Source organism: Canis lupus, chromosome 10, assembly GCF_048164855.1.
Source record: "Canis lupus baileyi chromosome 10, mCanLup2.hap1, whole genome shotgun sequence".
Taxonomy (NCBI): domain Eukaryota; kingdom Metazoa; phylum Chordata; class Mammalia; order Carnivora; family Canidae; genus Canis; species Canis lupus.
Genome location: NC_132847.1, coordinates 1885954 through 1904922, shown reverse-complemented (window position 1 = coordinate 1904922; position 18969 = coordinate 1885954). Strand labels below are relative to the sequence as shown.

Here is an 18969-nt window from a genome sequence, read left to right as displayed (position 1 = left end):
TTCCACTACCCCTTGTTTGTTTCCCAGAGTTAGGAGTCTCTCAAGTTCTGTCAGCTTCTGATTTTTCCCACTCATTTTCTCTCCTTTCCTCTATAATCCCTTTCACTATTTTTTATATTCCCCAAATGAATGAGACCATATAATGTTTGTCCTTCTCCGATTGACTCATTTCACTCAGCATAATACCCTCCAGTTCCATCCACATTGAAGCAAATGGTGAGTATTCGTCGTTTCTGATGGCTGAGTAATATTCCATTGTATATATATACCACATCTTCCTTATCCAAGGAGAACATCTCATTTTTAATTTCCCATCTAGCTGTTTATGACGGCTTTAATCTATTTTGATAACTTTTCCCAGTCTGATAAGAGAAACAATGTTCCCTTGCCCTCGTTTGTTCATAAGGTATTCATTCATATGCCCAGCTGTCTGTGATTCGCCCATTAGGGAGTTTAAACCAGCTTGGGAAGTTTTCCCATCGTCGAAGCCACCAAGCCTTGACCACAACCTGGCGTTGTTTCCCCATCAATGTCCTGTGGTTGCATGCTCTCCAGGTGCCTTTCAGAGCCAGGAATGCAAAGTTTCAAGTCGGGTTTACTGAGAGTTCAGTAAACAGCTTCAAAAGCAGGAGGCGGGGACTACATTTCTCTCACCCACCAAGTCCTGTTTTCAAGCCTGGCCAGTTACAGCTCAGGCGGGGACCTTCAGCCGGCAGAGGGGGTGTGTGGGCGCCTCCTGCTCAGGGTCCCTGAGGCATCCAGGACAAGTCTCCTGGGAGAAACCCAGCACCCCACCTGCCAGATCTGGAGGCGCCCCCAGGGACCGTGTGTAGGAGGCAGATCCGGGGGGCAGAGGCAGTGGTGACCAGTAGCAGCAAAACAGAGATAAGTTCCTATCGGCAGCAAAAGGAAACATTTTATGCAAACCTCATGGTAACCCCAAAACAAAACTCTGGGCGTTAAAAACAAAACAACAAAACAAAACAACAACAACAACAACAACAACAAACAGCCTAGGAAGGAAATCGCTGTTGTGAAACAAGTTCTCAGAGAGGTTGGCCAAACAGAGCTCTAAGCAGAAACCCCCAGCGATTACATACTGAAAATCCAAATAGCAAACACGGGCCAAAACAAGCAGAAAGGGTCAGCATTCTCAGTTCTAGACAGAGAAACGATGTTTGGGTCGTCACAAACCTCCACTTTGTGGCAGGGTGCAGCCTCCGATTGGGGCACGGGTTCTCAACTCCTGGAAGCCGCGTGAGCTTCTCGTCCCGCACACCTACCTCCCCTCCCCAAGCCACAGCCGCCTCTGCAGTCTCTGCCCTTCACTTTTATCACAGGACATTTAGGCATCTAGGATACCCCAGTACTTTCAGCTGAACTGCTCTTGTGTGGGCTGGCTGCGGCTCACCCTGGGAGCGTCCTGCGCGGATTGGCGAGGCGGCAGGAGGGGACGAAATGGGAGGGAAATTAGCCCCACGGCCAGTACCCTTCTCGTCCTCGCCCCGGAGAAGGCGGACTTGGGATGCCCGGGAGGGTCGCCCTCCCCGTGCCCTGGAGAGGGGCCCGATTTCCACTCTCGGAACTGAGGGCAGGGAGGGGAGGCAGAAGGCTCCAGGTAGCCCAATCCTCAGGAGGAGAGCCGGCTCCCAGAAGCTGAGTTCAGGGTCTGGCACTAACTGTGGGTCAGAGAGCAGGCTCTGCGTCCTTGGTCTGCCTTGTCATGGCTGACCTTGGCGAGGGCTGTGTGCCTTTCCCAATCTCAGTTTCCGAGAGGAGAGTGAAAGCCCATGGGACCAAGCAGGAGGCCCAAGCTCCGCCCCGGCGGAATCCCGAGCGCAAGTCACCAAACCCACTCGAGCAGAGTAGAAGATGCTGCGCTGGACGCGTGCGCCAGGAGAGCCACGCAGGGGGCAGCGGCCGCCAGGCGCTCTGGAGTGTAGGCTTTGCGGCGACGGAGTCCGGAGAGAGCGGGCTTCGCTTGCGAGACTGCCCCTGGCCTTATTTTGAGAAAACAGCTGAAGAGCCACCAGCGGCTGTGGTCTAGGAGGCGTGGCCTCCTCCTCGTGGCTCAAAGGATTCTGGAAACTGTAGTCCTGATGCCCCGCAAAGCCAAGCACGGAAGGACGCGGGCGCGCCCACGGTCGTTCAGTGATGGGGCGTGAGTGAGGTGAGGGCGCAGAGGAGTCGGGAGAGGCCGCTGTTGGCGGTCTCCCGCGAGGCTTCGGGGTGGCGACCCGATGGTTTTTCATTGGAGGGGGATTTAACAGCTCGCAGTTCAAGGAATGAATTAGAGGGATGAGTTCAGGGTGGCCCGAGGCTCCGTGGTGAATCCTGGGGTTGCGGGGCGTGCCTGGGGCTTGGGCGGGGGGGCTTGGGCGGGGGCCCCAGGCCACAATTCCACGTTTTTCTTTTTTGGGGGCGGTGCAGGACTGTTCTGGCCACCGTATTGGTGGTACTGGTGACCTGGCCCTAGTTTTCTCTTCACATGGTGTGTGGGGCTCTGACCTGAATGATGTCAGGGTGTTTGCTAGCCTGGGGCTAGCAACCATTGTCCAATGGTGGGGGAAAGGGTGTTGCTTGGGCCATGGGTCCCCCGGGAGTTTGGAGAGTGGAACAAAGTTTGGCTTAGAAGAAACTGCTAAACATTCCCTGTGTGAATGGGTTGGGGTGGGAGTAGGTGGGGAATACATAGGATGTTTTGGGTGGTCAGGGCAACCTATCCTATAGGTTTGTTGTCTTATGCTTTGTTTCTGGTGGGGGATATTGGCTTGGCTCAAAGGACTTTGGGCTTGGCTGGAAACCTGGGTTACCAGTTGGTTTGCCTGGTTCCCCTTTAGACAGTCAGTGGGCGTTAACTGGCTACTCAGGGTTAGGACAGGTGAGGGCTGTGAATTCGGTGGTGGGTCGGTGGGGGAGGTAGGGTGGTGGCCACTGGTGACACCTGATTCACAAATATAGGCATCTCTGGTGGACCTCAGGCATTGGGACTTTTATTTTGAAGTTCATATTGTGACTTTTTTTTTTTTTTTTTTTTTTTTTTTTTTAAGTAAGCTCCACACCCTTCTTGGGCTTGAACCACAACTCTGAGACAAAGAGTGGCATCCTCTACCCACAGTCAACCAGGTGCCTAAGAACTTTATATTATGGAAAAAATTCAAAGATTCACTTTAGTAGAGAAAATAATGCAAGGTACCCTCATGAATCTATCTCCCAGATCCCACACTTATCAACTCATGGCCAATCTTGCTGTGTCTAAACTCCCAACCTCACTTGAGGACTGGCTTACAGCCAGGCTGACTGGTTAAGTGCATGATCTTCTACAGCCAGAATTATTTTTTTAAGATTTTATTTATTTATTTATTCATGAGAGACACACAGAGAAAGCCAGAGACACAGGCAGAGGGAGAAGCAGGCTCCCTTTGGGGAGCCCCATGCGGGACTTGATCCCAGGACCCCAGGGTCATGCCCTGAGCTAAAGGCAGAAGCTCAATCACTGAGCCACCGGGCCTCCCTACAGCCAGAATTTAAAGCCAGGCTAATCCACTTTCTAGTCAAGCTATTTTGAGCAAAATACTTGGCCTTACTGTTCTTGGTTTCTTCATCTGTAAAGAGAGGATGATAAATAAAGCTGTTGAGAGGCCTAAATGGGGTAAGACTCATATAGTGACGGAACAGTCATTGGTATTTAGTCAGTACTCAAAGAGTATTAACTTTTATTTATTTTATTATTTTTTTTCTCTTCTGATCTTTATTAAAGAAATCTTTTTTTAAAATGTTACTTTCAAACTTACTATATCTCAACAAAAACGCCAAGTATTAACATGAAGACACTGGGGAAAAGTTGAGAGATGTATCAAGTATTAGGGAGCTCAAACTGAAGTCCTGTATCCCCCCATTTCCTAAGCATTCGTTTGATTTACATCCCATGATAGGGGATGCCTAACAGCAAGATATTTTATTAAAAGTATTGTTCTGAAAATTCAACATTAATCACAAAATTACGGATAACCACTATGTACATCATTAAAGTAACTGCTTCTCAATTTTGCCAAGAAATATCACACAGAAGTTAAAGGATTTCTATGCTAGAAAAACAAAAAGTCATTTATTAAAATGATTCAGATGACAGAAAACAAAATACTGAGAAAGGGTAAAAACAAAAGGGAGGGGGGAGAACCTTTACTAATATTTAAGTCATGAGACAGCAAAGCAGAAGTGTAACTAGGGGAAGCGTTTACTTACAAAACTGCCTTAGAGTGAATAGTCTTATAACTGAATCCCTCCTTCTACAAGAGTTTTTCATAAAAGTTACAGTAAGAGAAAACCAACTTTGTTTTAGAATAAAATACAAAGATTACTTAATATGAGATAAAATATTGCCTCTTTAAGAAGACATACCTGATTTATACAAATTTTTATATATATTTTTTTAATTTTTTTTTTTAATTTTTATTTATTTATGATAGTCACAGAGAGAGAGAGAGAGAGGCAGAGACACAGGCAGAGGGAGAAGCAGGCTCCATGCACCGGGAGCCTGACGTGGGATTCGATCCCGGGTCTCCAGGATCGCGCCCTGGGCCAAAGGCAGGCGCTAAACCACTGCGCCACCCAGGGATCCCAATTTTTATATTTTAAATATTTTTTTTATCCCCTAACAAATACAAGTATCCATTTACTCAAAATCTTATCTCTGTAAGGTAGCTAGTTCAACATTTCCTTTCATTTACAAAGTTTTCCAGTGGAAGTGACAGACACCTGAAAGTTATGTAATTCTCAAAGTCATACTACTTCAGAGGTCAAGAAAATTAACAAATTATGCCACCCTTAGAAAATCCCTCCAACTCCCAGTATTCAAGTATGCATGTAAGCCTATTTCAATTATTTCAACCTATTTCAATTATTTCACCCTATTTCAATATTTTCAATTCTAATTATTAGAATTAAGACAAGCAGCCTCACTCTTGAATATTTCACTATATTGGGGGATGGTAGATGCAATAGAAAACATCTCCAATTAAGGAGACTTAGAAGCTGTAATTGCCACACAGGTTATAAATGTATTCTTTTGCTGTGACAAAATTTTTTTCAAATACTAAGATCTTTTTTCCATGATTCAGTTACAGAGAAAATCATATGTTCTGATTGTACAGGTGAAAATTTGGAATTCATTTAATGTACATTTCTTCATTATGCTTCCAAGAATTAAAACCACATAGAGGGATCCCTGGGTGGTGCAGCGGTTTAGCGCCTGCCTTTGGCCCCGGGGCGTGATCCTGGAGACCCGGGATCGAATCCCACCTTGGGCTCCCGGTGCATGGAGCCTGCTTCTCCCTCTGCCTATGTCTCTGCTTCTCTCTCTCTCTGTATGACTATCATAAATAAATAAAAAAATTAAAAAAAAACACATAGAAAACAATCCTGGGTTAGGTAAACACTGTACCTATATGTTGTTACTGTTCAAAAGCAAATGCAATCTGGATAGAACAGATGTGTCGCTTAAACACAGGGGGGAACAAAAGTAAACCAGGTTTATGTTTTGGCCTATCTTCCATTTCCTTCTTTACTTCCCACTACATACACACATAAACAAATTTCTCACCAGATAAAAGCAAATTTTAGTTGGAATCATATGTGGATACTTTTCATGTGTGCATATTGCCTAAAACATCATTCAGTAAGGCTGAAAATAAACCTCAAAATGATTGTTCCAAAACCACAGTTCAATGTATTAACTTTACATTTACGATTCAATTTCAGTTTGATTACCTGAAAATTAGTAGTCTATCCATATAGACAGGTCTATAATTCCCAAACCCTTTAAGTATCCTTTTATCTTATCAAATGTGTAGTGTATATGCATACATACCACACACCACCTTCCCACTCTTCACAAGGGCTCTACATTAACATTAGCTGTAATGTGGTGAAGTTTGAACATATTAAAAAATCACAAGCATTTCCACATGACCCTTCAACTTTAATGTTCAATGCATAATTTTGGGATTAAAAATGCAGATTTCAGTATCCCGTGGTATTTCCAATGATCAAACTTATCCATGAAGTTAAATTTAATAGTTTGAGGAGAAAACGTCTAGTAACTTTTTCCTAAAAGTGAAAGTGGAAAATTTGAACAAAACATTTCATGCCTCCAAATCAAGAATGTTAAATTTTGTCAAATTACTAAAGATCGATATAGCAGTACCAGCTTTACCGAGGCTGTTAACACAAAATAAATTACATAAAATTACATATATCAAATACTTTTTATTTATGTTTATTAACACCACAGTCAAACGTGAATATTAATATAGAGACTTCTCTGCCAAAAGAGTATAAAAATCCTAAGTTTAATTAAATTTAGGGCCCTTCACCAAACTTGCTGCAAGTTTGGGGACATAAATATCCAACAGCCATAAAGCTGTGAAAGCCCCTATAAGGAATAAAATAAATCCCGCTTGCCTCAGACTGAACAGGGCAACACTGAGACTCAGCCTCAGCCTGTCCTATGGCAGGGCTATAGGAAGAAGAAAATTTTAATTTTATAACACATTAACCAATTAATTTAAAAGACATGCATTTAAAAAAAAGTCCCAATGATCAAGCAAGCAAAGGGAAAAAAGAGCACCTCTTTTTTTTTAACAAAACAATTTTTTATTGGTGTTCAATTTACCGACATACAGAATAACACCCAGTGCTCATCCCGTCAAGTGTCCCCCTCAGTGCCCGTCTCCCACTCACCCCCACCCCCCGCCCTCCTCCCCTTCCACCAACCCCGAGTTCGTTTCCCAGAGTTAGGAGTCTTTATGTTCTGTCTCCCTTTCTGATATTTCCCACACATTTCTTCTCCCTTCCCTTATATTCCCTTTCACTATTATTTATATTCCCCAAATGAATGAGAACATATAATGTTTGTCCTTCTCCGACTGACTTACTTCACTCAGCATAATACCCTCCAGTTCCATCCACATTGAAGCAAATGGTGGGTATTTGTCGTTTCTAATGGCTGAGGAATATTCCATTGTATACATAAACCACATCTTCTTTATCCATTCATCTTTCGTTGGACACCGAGGCTCCTTCCACAGTTTGGCTATCGTGGCCATTGCTGCTATAAACATCGGGGTGCAGGTGTCCCGGCGTTTCATTGCATTTGTATCTTTGGGGTAAATCCCCAACAGTGCAATTGCTGGGTCGTAGGGCAGGTCTATTTTTAACTCTTTGAGGAACCTCCACACAGTTTTCCAGAGTGGCTGCACCAGTTCACATTCCCACCAACAGTGTAAGAGGGTTCCCTTTTCTCCGCATCCTCTCCAACATTTGTGGTTTCCTGCCTTGTTAATTTTCCCCATTCTCACTGGTGTGAGGTGGTATCTCATTGTGGTTTTGATTTGTATTTCCCTGATGGCAAGTGATGCAGAGCATTTTCTCATGTGCATGTTGGCCATGTCTATGTCTTCTTCTGTGAGATTTCTCTTCATGTCTTTTGCCCATTTCATGATTGGATTGTTTGTTTCTTTGCTGTTGAGTTTTAGAAGTTCTTTATAGATCTTGGAAACTAGCCCTTTATCTGATACATCATTTGCAAATATCTTCTCCCATTCTGTAGGTTGTCTTTTAGTTTTGTTGACTGTATCCTTTGCTGTGCAAAAGCTTCTTATCTTGATGAAGTCCCAATAGTTCATTTTTGCTTTTGTTTCTTTTGCCTTCGTGGATGTATCTTGCAAGAAGTTGCTGTGGCCAAGTGCAAAAAGGATGTTGCCTGTGTTCTCCTCTAGGATTTTGATGGAATCTTGTCTCACATTTAGATCTTTCATCCATTTTGAGTTTATCTTTGTGTCTGGTGCAAGAGAGTGGTCTAGTTTCATTCTTCAACATGTGGATGTCCAATTTTCCCAACACCATTTATTGAAGAGACTGTCTTCCAGTGGATAGTCTTTCCTCCTTTATCGAATATTAGTTGACCATAAAGTTCAGGGTCCACTTCTGGGTTCTCTATTCTGTTCCATTGATCTATGAGTCTGCTTTTGTGCCAGTACCACACTGTCTTGATGACCACAGCTTTGTAGTACAACCTGAAATCTGGCATTGTGATGCCCCCAGCTATGGTTTTCTTTTTTAAAATTCCCCTGGCTATTCGGGGTCTTTTCTGATTCCACACAAATCTTAAAATAATTTGTTCTAACTCTCTGAAGAAAGTCCATGGTATTTTGATAGGGATTGCATTAAACGTGTAAATTGCCCTGGGTAACATTGACATTTTCACAATACTAATTCTGCCAACCCATGAGCATGGACTATTTTTCCATCTCTTTGTGTCTTCCTCAGTTTCTTTCAGAAGTGTTCTATAGTTTTTAGGGTATAGATCCTTTACCTCTTTGGTGAGGTTTATTCCTAGGTATCTTCTGATTTTGGGTGCAATTGTAAATGGGATTGACTCCTTAATTTCTCTTTCTTCAGTCTCATTGTTAGTGTATAGAAATGCCATTGATTTCTGGGCATTGATTTTGTATCCTGCCACGCTACCAAATTGCTGTATGAGTTCTAGCAATCTTGGGGTGGAGGCTTTTGGCCTTTCTATGTAGAGTATCATATAATCGGCGAAGAGGGAGAGTTTGACTTCTTTGCCAATTTGAATGCCTTTAATGTCTTTTTGTTGTCTGATTGCTGAGGCTAGGACTTCCAGTACTGTGTTGAATAGCAGTGGTGAGAGTGGACATCCCTGTCATGTTCCTGATCTTAGGGGAAAGGCTCCCAGTGCTTCCCCATTGAGAATGATATTTGCTGTGGGCTTTTCATAGATGACTTTTAAGATGTCGAGGAAAGTTCCCTCTATCCCTACAGTCTGAAGAGTTTTGATCAGGAATGGATGCTGTATTTTGTCAAATGCTTTCTCTGCATCTAATGAGAGGATCGTATGGTTCTCGGTTTTTCTCTTGCTGATATGATGAATCACATTGATTGTTTTACGAGTGTTGAACCAGCCTTGTGTCCCGGGGATAAATCCTACTTATTCATGGTGAATAATTTTCTTAATGTATTGTTGGATCCTATTGGCTAGTATCTTGTTGAGAATTTTTGCATCCATGTTCATCAGGGATATTGGTCTGTAATTCTCCTTTTTGGTGGGGTCTTTGTCTGGTTTTGGAATTAAGGTGATGCTGGCCTCATAGAACGAATTTGGAAGTACTCCATCTCTTTCTATCTTTCCAAACAGCTTTTGTAGAAGAGGTATGGTTTCTTCTTTAAACCTTTGATAGAATTCCCCTGGGAAGCATCTGGCCTTGAACTTTTGTGTCTTGGGAGGATTTTGATGACTGCTTCAATTTCCGGTTATTGGCCTGTTCAGGTTTTCTATTTCTTCCTGTTCCAGTTTTGGTAGTTTGTGGCTTTCCAGGAATGCGTCCATTTCTTCTAGATTGCCTAATTTATTGGCGTATAGCTGTTCATAATATGTTTTTAAAATCGTTTGTATTTTCTTGGTGTTGGTAGTGATCTCTCCTTTCTCATTCATGATTTTATTAATTTGAGTCTCCTCTCTCTTCTTTTTAGTAAGGCTGGCTAATGGTTTATCTATCTTATTAATTTTTTCAAGGAACAAACTCCTGGTTCTGTTGATCTGTTCCACAGTTCTTCTGGTCTCGATTTCATTGAGTTCTGCTCGAATTTTAATTAACTCTTCTTCTGCTGGGCGTGGGGTCCATCTGCTGTTTTTTCTCTAGCTCCTTTATGTGTAAGGTTAGCTTTTGTATTTGAGTTCTTTCCAGTTTTTGAATGGATGCTTGTATTGCAATGTATTTCCCCCTTAGGACTACCTTTGCTGTATCCCATAGATTTTGAATGGTTGTATGTTTGTTCTCGTTAGTTTCCATGAATCTTTTTAATTCTTCCTTAATTTCCTGGTTGACCCTTTCATCTTTTAGTAGGATGGTCCTTAACCTCCACGTGTTTGAGGTCCTTCCAAACTTCTTGTGATTTAGTTCTAATTTCAAGGCATTATGGTCTGAGGATATGCAGGGGACGATCCCAATATTTTGGTATCGGTTCAGACCTGATTTGTGACCCAGTATGTGGTCTATTCTGGAGAAAGTTCCATGTGCACTTGAGAAGAATGTGTATTCAGTTGAGTTTGGATGTAAAGTTCTGTAGATATCTGTGAAATCCATCTGGTCCAGTGTATCATTTAAAGCTCTTGTTTCTTTGGAGATGTTGTGCTTAGAAGAACTATCGAGGGTAGAAAGAGCTAGATTGAAGTCACCAAGTATAAGTGTATTATTATCTAAGTATTTCTTCACTTTGGTTATTAATTGGTTTAAATATTTGGCAGCTCCCACATTCGGGGCATATAGATTGAGGATTGTTAAGTCCTCTTGTTGTATAGATCGTTTAAGTATGAGATAGTGTCCCTCTTCATCTCTCACTACAGTCTTCGGGGTAAATTTTAGTTTATCTGATATAAGGATGGCTACCCCTGCTTTCTTTTGAGGACCATTTGAATGGTAAATTGTTCTCTAACCTTTTATTTTCAGGTTGTCGGTGTCCTTCTGTCTAAAATGAGTCTCTTGTAGACAGCAAATAGATGGGTCCTGCTTTTTTATCCAGTCTGAAACCCTGTGCCTTTTGATGGGGTCATTAAGCCCATTCACGTTCAGAGTTACTATTGACAGATATGAGTTTAGTGTCATCATGATATCTATTCAGTCCTTGTTTTTGTGGATTGTTCCACTGCACTTCTTCTTAAAGGGGAATTTTAAGAGTCCCCCTTAAAATTTCTTGCAGAGCTGGTTTGGAGGTCACATATTCTTTCAGTTCCTGCCTGTCTTGGAAGCTCTTTATCTCTCCTTCCATTTTGAATGAGAGCCTTGCTGGATAAAGTATTCTTGGTTGCATGTTCTTCTCATTTAGGACCCTGAATATATCCTGCCAGCCCTTTCAGGTCTCTGTGAAGAGTTCTGCTGTTACTCTAATACTCCTCCCCATAAAAGTCAGGGATTTCTTGTCTCTTGCTGCTTTAAGGATCTTCTCTTTATCTTTGGAATTTGCAAGCTTAACTATTAGATGTCGAGGTGTTGAACGGTTTTTATTGATTTTAGGGGGGGGGGATCTCTCTATTTCCTGGATCTGAATGCCTGTTTCCCTTCCCAGATTAGGAAAGTTTTCAGCTAGGATTTGTTCAAATACATATTCTGGCCCTCTGGCCCTTTCGGCGCCCTCGGGAACCCCAATTAAACGTAGGTTTTTCTTCCTCAGGCTGTCGTTTATTTCCCTTAATCTGTCTTCATGGTCTTTTGTCTGTCTCTTTTTCCCTCAGTTTCCCTCTTTGCCATCAACTTGTCTTCTATGTCACTCACTCATTCTTCTACTTCGTTAACCCTCCTCGTTAGGGCTTCTAGTTTGGATAGCATCTCATTTAATTGATTTTTAAATTCTGCTTGATTGGATCTAAATTCTGCAGTCATGAAGTCTATTGAGTCATTTATGCTTTTTTCTAGAGCCACTAGTAGCTGTATAATAGTGCTTCTGAATTGGCTTTCTGACATTGAATTGTAATCCAGATTTTGTAACTCTGTGGGAGAGAGGACTGTTTCTGATTCTTTCTTTTGAGGTGAGGTTTTCCTTCTAGTCATTTTGCTCAGTGCAGAGTGGCCAAAAACAAGTTGTATTGGGGAAAAGGAGAAAAAGAGAGAGAAGGAAAGAAAAGAGAAAACGAAAAAAGAAAAAAGGAAGAAAAATAGAAAAAAGAGAAGAAAAAGAGAAAGCAAAAGAAAGAAAGGTGAAAAAAAAAGGGTGGGGGGAAGCAATCAGAAATCAAAAAGAAAAAGAAAACCACGGGGGAGTATCCTCTGATTCTGTATACTTTAAGTCCCTTGACTTCCCCTGGAACTTGTCAGTCTAGCTGGTCTTCTGGGGGAGGGGCCTGTTGTGCTGATTTTCGGGTGTTAGCATTTGGGGGAGCCGCTCTGCCCCCCGCCTGGTGCAGGGCTCAGTGGGGGTTGTTTACTCCGTGAGGCCGCAGGAGGAACAACCCCAGTGGCGGGGCCAGCTCTGGAGCCCTGGAGTCAGCCCCCGCAGTAGCTCCGGAGCTCTCGGTCTGCAGGGCCTGGAGGCTCCGGGGCGGGGCCGCTGATCTGCTCAGCTCGGGGCAGGAGCGTCCTTGCTGTCCTGGGCCCTCCCGGCCTCTGCCTGTCCCGGGGGAGGCCGGATCCTGGGCTGTGTCCCGGTGCCCTGTGCCCGGGTCTGCGCTGTTGGATTCGCGCTCCCGCCCCGCAGCCCCCTCCGCGGAGCCGCCCCCGAGCCCCCCGAGCTGCTCCCGCCCCGCAGCCCCCTCCGCGGAGCCGCCCCCGAGCCCCCCGAGCTGCTCCCGCCCCGCAGCCCCCTCCGCAGAGCAGTCCCCGAGCCCCCCGTGCTGCTCCGGGTCCTGCCGTGCGCGCTGCAGCCCTTAGGGAGCTCGGCGCACTCTCCCGGGGCGCAGGTGTCTGTTAGTGTCCCGGGGAGCCCGAGGGCATCCCCGCCTTCCTGGGTCCTGCTCCACCTCCCTGCGAGCCCCTTTCTGCCCGGGAAGGTTGGTGCAGCTCCTGCTTCTCTGGACGGGACTCTCCTGTCCTGGGGACACTCGCCCCGGCCTCAGCCCGGCTCCTCGCGGGGCCCCTCCCCCTTGGAGGCCTTTTGTTTCTTTATTTCTTTTTCTCCGTCTTCCTACCTGATAGAAGCGCGAACTCTTCTCACTGTAGCCTTCCAGCTGGTCTCTCATTAAATCTCAGGCCGAATTCGTAGATTTTCATGATGATTTGAAGGTTATCTAGGTAATTTGGTGGGGACAGGTGACTCGGGGACCCTACTCTTCCTCCAAAAGAGCAGCTCTCAAAAACAAAAGCAAAAACAAACTATTGTCTGCTGTAATTTCACTCTGAACCCATACTTATTTTTTTTGGGGATCTTCCCCTAAATAACTAAGCTTAATTAAGCTGAGTTTAAGCTCAATATGTAATTTGATCAGTGGAATAGGAGTACACTAGGAGTCTTTTCCCAATTCCTAATGGTAAATGTGTGCAATTTTTACTAAAAATATAAGTATTAAAATTAAATGATTAATTCCAGCAGCCACTCCAAAGTTGATCCTCACTTGCTGGTGTTGTTCTGTCATACATACAGTAGGTAAAATCTACACACAATAGAAACTAGTGCCAGACAAAACGTTGTCACTTTTTTTGTTTTTGTTTTTTTATTTTTTTTTATTTTTTTATTTTTATTTATTTATTTATTTTTTTAAAGGTGATATAGAAATGGACTAAGGGAGAGCCAAAGTTGGCAATCCCATTAATCTTACAACTTCCTATTTATGGCAATCACAATGCCTGCCTGAATATAGCAAGTCCTAAAGGATGTCCTCTGTGAGGGCAGATGGAAATTTACTTCAACTCAACTCCATGTACTATTTAAGGGAAGAATAAGTCAAAATAAGAGTTAATTATTTCAACATGATTTGTTCCACTCATGATTTAACCATACTATGGACCCTAAAAGCAGTTAGGTAAAAGGGATTTTCTAGAAGCTTAATTATGCTGATGCATGCACAAATTACACTTTAAATATACCAAATGGGCACCATCTGCGCCATATACCTAACACAACACAGGAGACGGTGTGCTTTAAGTGCCATGCATAACACTTTGGATTAACTTTTGGTTAAAAGTAAAGTTCTACAATTTATTTAAAAGCAGTAAGATTTTCTCCCTTCAGACTTCAGAAAGCAACCTTGATATAAAATGTTATCACTGCATTAAATGTAAATAATGCTCTGCATTAATTTTTGAAACATTACTAACCCGTTTGAATTTTTTGTTAATTAAGCCTGTGCATTAAATGCCTGAGAGACATTTGGTTTTGGAAAATATTTCCTATTTAATTATTCTAAACTTAATCATGCCATTTTAACTTACAGATTTTCAACACAAGCTCTTCTTTGGCAGTCTGATAAATGTGCTGCCAAATCTGAGTGTTATGTTAATTCCAAAACTACTTAGTAAGCAGGTGTTTGGTGAGGGAGAGGGTATGGGCCTTAGCTGCTGGCAGAAGGAAACATGTTTTTGGTGATACACAGATGCTGCCTTTTCAAGCTATGGAATTTTTCTGAACCTCAATGGTACCATAAGAAGAGAGCTATAAAACATTTCACTGGAGCAAAATATCCGATTTAAAACAGCATGCAGCTTTGTAAATATTTGTTTTGTTTAAATGAATGACTTGTTGCTTAAATACAGACTCTTTATGATGATTAAAACAGTTTTCAGTATTTTCCTACAAGGTTAAAATTTTTTTTCAAAGACAAAAACTCCGATTTCATGTCGTATCTACACCTTCACATATAGGTTATAAAGAACTATCACCATTTTCTTAGAAGTCTTAACTTTACGTTGAGAAAAACTCAACTTGAGTTCATTGTATTAATAATTATACTTCATGCAGGTCATTTGATCATAGAGCTACCCTGCAAAAATAGATTGAAAAAAAATGAATGCCAAAAAATGTCAATAAGCGCTATTATTGTAGGAGACTTGCAACACAAGATATATTGACTAATAGCAGTGTCACCTCTACCAAAAAGTTGTTCACAGGACATAGTAATATTCAAATTCCCAAGAATGAAAAGGTTAAGAGGAAAACCATTGAGGCTTTATAATAAAAGAAGGTAGCCATCTTAAAGAAATAATGTAATTTCCAGGAACATAATAAAATAAAAAATTTTGAATCCATCTGTTAACCATCCTAACAGAGGCACATTTAGATCATTTAGCATTATACTTGAAAAGATTCCAACCCATTAACAGCAAAGAAACTATTACTGCATGCACCTAAGCTTCTAGAAGTTTGCACCTGAAAAGCTTCTGAGGTCCACGCAGTACTGCAGTCTCAAAAATAATCAGAAGGAAATGAATGGGTCTGACACTAGGCTCTAAGCTTTATCAGCAGAGAAGAGGACATTCTAAGGTTTACATTTTAAGTATCTAGGACATCTAATGTAGTGACACCAAGGGTGTGGAATGCTGACACAATATAAAGATTTCATACCCACTATATAATGACTCATATATACCTAAGTTTTTCTGTCAACTTAAGCACTAACATACAATTCTATATATAGTATCCAGTTTAAAACATGCAGCTAAGGAACACCTACAATTCAGACAGAATGCAATGATTTATCAAAACTGTATCAGTAACTATGAATTTTATTATGTGGACATCTACTGTGGCATGCATCTGTACAAACCTTTCAGGCAGTGGTCCACAGCTGGGTTATGAATAAAAAGGCATAAGTTTTTCTCTCATTTTATTACAATGAAGTTTAACAGTACAGAAAAGTCACATGAGGTGGGTCAGATTTTTTAAACCCTGCAACATGAGGAACTCTAAATACATTAAATATTGTTATACATTCAGACTTCCAATGTACAGGTCTTGGAAACAGTTACAGCCCTCACCAAGCTAGGTTGGGGACATGAAGTCCAACAGCATCTGAAATGCTGTGAAAGCATAATTTTACAAATAGCAATGTAAGCTTACAGAACTTGCCTTTATTAAGGTGGTATGTTCATGTAATTCCAGCACCTTCACAATATAACGAACCAAATTTACTATACTTCACTTCTAAAAACTAGATGAAACATGAAAAAGAAGTCATACAGTATAAATTGCAACTTCAGGGAAAGTTCCTGCTTTATTATTCCAAATAATTTTTCCCATGTAAAATAAATGTCCAATAGTTCCTGGTATGTGGGAAGATAATGTTTGTTAAAGTCACAATGAAGCCTTATTGACGGAAGCTTGGCTATATAAACAGCGCAAGTTGAGAAAAGGTTTAATCTCCAAACCTATTAGATTGGATGAAGTAAGATCAGTAACGGCCACCTTGCAACATTACAGGAGGCCTCATTCCCATCAGAAGTCGAGGAGGCCCACCCTGGTAAGGAGGTACCATTGGCGGTCCCTGCCCATACGGTGGCATAGCACCAGGAAGGTAACCTGACATGCCTTGATGATGACCACCATACTGACCATGAGGCGGCATTGGGGGTCTCATTCCTTGTTGTTGTGGGATGCCTGGCTGTGGTGGCATCATACCTCCAACAGGTCCAACTGGTGGATTACCAATAGGAGCCTGTCCTGGTCGAGGAAGGTTACGTTGATATTTAGGTAACTGTGCCCATCTCTCTTCCAGTGATATATCTTCATCTCGATGGGTCAACTGACTGGTTACACTGGTTGTCGTAAGTGTAGCAGGCTTGTTATTGAAGCCGCTGGTTTAGCTGCAGTGCTATTTGTTGTACTAGTAGTTGAAGCTGTAGACTGTGTATAAGCAGGGAATGTAGGCTTTGGGAGTTCTGTAGTTGTTGCAGGGGTACTATTTAAGGGCTTGAAATCTGTACCAACAGGTCCTTGGACAGCTGTCTGAGCCTGTCCAGCACTGGGGAAAAGAGGCTTCATAACTGGAGGCTGTGGAGCAGGAACTGGTGCTGTCGGTGCAGGTGGTCTATTAAGAATGCCTGGCACTGAAACAGCCTGTGCTTGAGTCATTGGAGGAATCCCAGGACGGGGAACAGGAGGGGGCATACCTGGTGGCATACCAGGCATCAGAGGTGGTATTCCTGGTCCAGGTGGCATCATTCCACCCATTGGTATCATTATGTTTTCACTGCAAAATGACTGGGTGTATTTTCTCTGATGATGCAATCCAGGTGGCATGCCTGGCATAACTGGTGGCATTCCTGGCATCAGAGGAGGAACACCTGGCATTAATGGAGGTATGCCTGGAGGCATTCCTGGTGCTCCTGGAACTGGTGGCAGTCCTGGTTGCACCATCGGGGGGATATAACCTTGTTGAGGCTGAACAGGCTGTGGCTGAAATGAAGTTGAAGCTGCAGAGTCATCATCGTATTCATCAGAATCATTTTGTTGCTTCTTTTTTTTTTTGACTCTCTTGTATTTTCTGTTCAAGAAGTCATCTTCTTTCATCCATGTCTTTTTCTGGAATACCTTCCATACCATATATTTCCAATTCTACGTCAGTTCTCCCAGGAATTGCATTTGGTACAGCATCTATTGTCTCTTTATGCACCTGCAAGCAATGAATAGCTAAACCAGGTCCTGTGTACAACTTCTTACGACATATATGGCATTTAAAATGTTTTGCTTTTTTGGTGCTGTTATAAGAATCTTCTCGTCATCAAAATCTCTATTACAATACCAGCACCACGGCTTCAGCTGCTTCTTCTTCTTGCGACCCATAACTGTGCTCTACTGACAAAGTAAAACGGGGGTGGGGGGGAACAAGCAGGAAAAACAAGGCAAAAATCACTGACTCTCTCGAGCTACCACCGCGGCTACCATAGGAAACAGACACAAAATGCATTAACTTTTATTATTACTATTATTACTATTACTATTATTACTAATAAACTTAGGGTCCTGGAGCCAAAAAGAGAATGGATTTTACTGTCTGTAGCACATCAGGGGAGGCTGTGTTGCATGGTGTCTAGTCCTAACTATTTCTTCTGGAAGCTTTGAAGAGCTTTTACCTTTTATTGTAGATCTTCTGACACCATTCACCTCTGTGTCCCCCTCCCCCTCCCACCAAATTCCCCTTGCCCCTAAGCATCAGCTTGGAGATTTCCAACCTGGAGTCTGGAAACTCAGTGACAGTCTTGGAGCTAGCACCAGCTTTCTCTTCTCCATGCCAGCTTCTCAGCTTTCTGTCTTCCTGGAGAGAATGACTTCTTGGGAGGGAGGATCCCAATAGTCCACTCTAAAGTATGCATCACTCTTGTGGTCCTGCAGTGTCTTTTCTGTCCCAAATAGCTGTTGGACTGCCTTTGTTTGTTCTTGACTTCTTGGGCCGTGCAATGCCCCATCTGGAATTTGGAGTCCTATCTGATCCACAGAAAATGGTGCCCCAGACCTGCAGCCCTTGCATAGGGTACCTCCAACGATGTGGAAACAAAACAGTGCCTAAGCCAAGTTTTGAGCTTGCAGTCACTGCTGCCTCATTGAGTTCTCAAGTTATGAACCAAAGGCTCCATTTTGCAAAGGAAAGAAATGGTTTCTTTATTAGGAAGATAAAGAAATTTTCCCTTAGTGAATATCATTTTCAATGGGGCAAAACTGAGAGCTTTCTCCCTAAGGTCAGGAACACAACAGAGATGCCCACTCTCACCACTTTCGTTCAACATATTACCAGAAGTCCTAGCTTCGGCAATCAGACAACACAAAAGAAATAAAAGGAATTCAAACTGGCAAAGAAGTCAAACTCTCACTCTTCACACATGTCATGATACTTTACGTGGAAAACACAAAAGGCCCCACTCCAAAATTGCTAGAATTTATACAGCAATTCAGCAACGTGACAGGATATAAAATCGGTGCACAGAAATCAGTGGCATTTCTCTACACTGACAATGAGACTGAAGAAAGAGAAATTAAAGAGTCAATCCCATTTATAGTTGTACCAAAAATCATAAGATTCCTAGGAATAAACCCTTATAAGCAAAGAGGTAAAGGCCCAGTACTCTAAAAACTGAAATGAATAAAATACAAAGAAATGGAAGAACATTTCATGCTCATGGATTGGAAGAATAAATATTGTTAAAATGTCTATGCCACCTTGAGCAATCTACACATTCAATACAATTCTTATCAAAATACCATCAACATTTTTCACAGAACTGGAACAAATAATCCTAAAATTTTTATGGAACCAGAAAAGAACCTGAATAGCAAATGTTCAGGCATCACAGTTCTGGAATCACATTTCTGGAGACATCACAATTCTGGAATTCAAGCTGTATTACAAAGCATTAGACGCCAAGACAGTATGATACTGGCACAAAAAGCAGACACATTGATCAATGGAACAGAATAGAGAACCCAGAAATGGACCTTCAACTCTATGGTCAACTCATCTTGGACAAAACA

General features: G+C 42.4%; 1 pseudogene; it reads right to left on the bottom strand.

The window, feature by feature from the left end:
* Positions 1-15210: 15210 nt before the first annotated feature.
* On the bottom strand, positions 15211-17320 carry LOC140640837 (BUB3-interacting and GLEBS motif-containing protein ZNF207-like; annotated as a pseudogene).
* Between the last annotated feature and the right edge of the window lie 1649 nt (positions 17321-18969).